Genomic DNA, 2,125 nt, shown 5'->3' with positions numbered 1-2,125 from the left:
ACCGTGCTGTGTGACGAAGACCCGTCTTGAAAGGACTGAACAGCCAGGAGAACAAACCAGTCTGTCGGGGAAGAAGGACAGCCAGAGGGCTCCTTGGACGGGAGGATGGAGAGACTTCATCTCCCATTCTTTGGACGTGTTATCAGGAGAGGTCGTGCCTGGATTTCATAGTTGGTCAAGTAGAAGGTCAGAGAGAAGACATGGATGGACACAGTGGCTGCTCAATGGGCTCAAACATACCAAATGCTGAGGACGGCACAGGACCGGGCAGGGGTTTCCTCTGTTGGAGGCAGGGTGGCCTTAAGTTGGGACCAACTCAGCAGCACCTGACAACCACCTGTTCCGGCAGGTAGCTCTCGTTCGTCCCTTTTCCCACGAACATCCCACCGCGCAAACAGGGCTGTGGCTGGTGGATCCCCTGGGTCACTTAACATGCTTAGGAGGTCAGCACGATCAGGGTGAGAGCCCCCAGGCAGTGACCAAGTCCTGATGTCAGACATCCACAGAGCACCTACTACGTGCCACACACCATGCTGGTGCCGGAGAACTCTTGTGCACCAGTCGACAGGGCGCGAGCTTTCCTCCTCTCTCTTTCCCGTGTTCCGGGGGTTCCATGTCCCGGCTGTGTGAAGACATGGGACTGTGTAGGTTCCCAGGGTGATCTCTCTAGACGTGGAAGTGACTGTTGTATATGGATAATACGTGCGGCCTGCGGGGGTGACGGGCACGGTACGCGGTGATGTGTGTATCCGTATCTTGGGTGTGTGTGTGGTGTGAAGGATGGAGCATGGTGGTGCATGTCTTTTATATGTGAGTCTATGTTGGCGTGTGAGTAGTGTCGCCCCGTACGTACACACACATTTCTGGGCTTCCAACCTGCTCACCCTACCCAGACTGCAGTTCCTCTGTTTCTTCACGCTCGGCCCGCCCAGCCCTTTCCCTGCCTTGTTCTGATTTTCTGCCCTACCCTAGGGCAGAAAATCGTTCACCTTTCCTTTTCGATCTGATCTTCATTTGTCTTCTCCCACAACCGCTTCCCTCCCATACTTCTTCCTGTGCTCAGTTCATGGACAGCTCAGCCCATCGCACCGTGGAGAGCGCATCCCTGTTCGAACTCTCTAAGTCTTCATGAGACACCGTGGCTCTCTCCCTCATTCTGGGAACACCTCTCCATTTTCATAACCCCTGGCTTGCCTTCCAGGTCTCTTGACCCTCAGTCCACCCGAGCTCCTCCTCCCCCTCGACCCTTTAAACTTGGGGGTTTGCTCCTCACCCCCCAAGCCCTCTGTGTTTGGCAGGGTCCTGACCAGGAAGCAGATGGCAATGCAAACTGGATCTTGTGAGCAAAGTGGACGAAAGAATCCTTTCCAAAGGCACTGGGCCAGGGCAGTGGGGCAGCACGGGGCGCTGCTGTACCCAGGGGCTGGCGAGAGTTTGATATCTGAGATCTGCAGGACTCCAGGGGAGAACAGGGTCCCGAACTGGAAACACCAGTGCAGCGTGGAGGAAGCTGTGACACTTATTTGAGAGAAGCAGCCAACCTGTTGGTAACTGCAAAGAGAAGAGAGCCAGGGAAACAAATACTCTCGTTCTCCCTGCTCCCTGACCACCTACCACTGTCTCTGGTTGGCCGAACCCAACAGGAGGAGCCCAGTGCACACAGGCAAGCCTCTGGGCATGGCAAGGAGTGTGGGAGAAGAGGCCAAGGGCAGGGGCTGAGCCCCTGGATGCGTGGTTGTTTTCTCCCCTAAGTCCTTCTCCACAATCAATCCCTCGCTCCCTCACAGAATGGGCTCCTGAGCACCGACCCCGGGGCCCTATAGCCCGGGCCCAGTGTGCTCAGAAACTCAAGAGCTGAGTAAAACGTGCATGTCTGAACCCAGACACCCATGCCCCTAATTCCATCCTGCCACTGCCCACTCAGTCCAGTGGCAAAGCTCCCGAGAGGCAGGGATGCCTCCAGAGATTCTGTGTGGAAATGCTATTGTTTTCTACTGATAACAGCACCATACTGAACTATCGAATTGTAAGATATGTGAATTATATGCCAATCAAATGGCTGGGAAAATAAAATGAAAAATGACACGGATTTTTTTTAACAATTAAAAAAAAAAAGAATTCTCCC

This window comes from Echinops telfairi, unplaced genomic scaffold (assembly GCF_000313985.2).
Source record: "Echinops telfairi isolate 266 unplaced genomic scaffold, ASM31398v2 ScPeMD7_3533;HRSCAF=4204_1, whole genome shotgun sequence".
Classification (NCBI taxonomy): Eukaryota; Metazoa; Chordata; class Mammalia; order Afrosoricida; family Tenrecidae; genus Echinops; species Echinops telfairi.
This window is presented reverse-complemented; position numbering follows the sequence as displayed.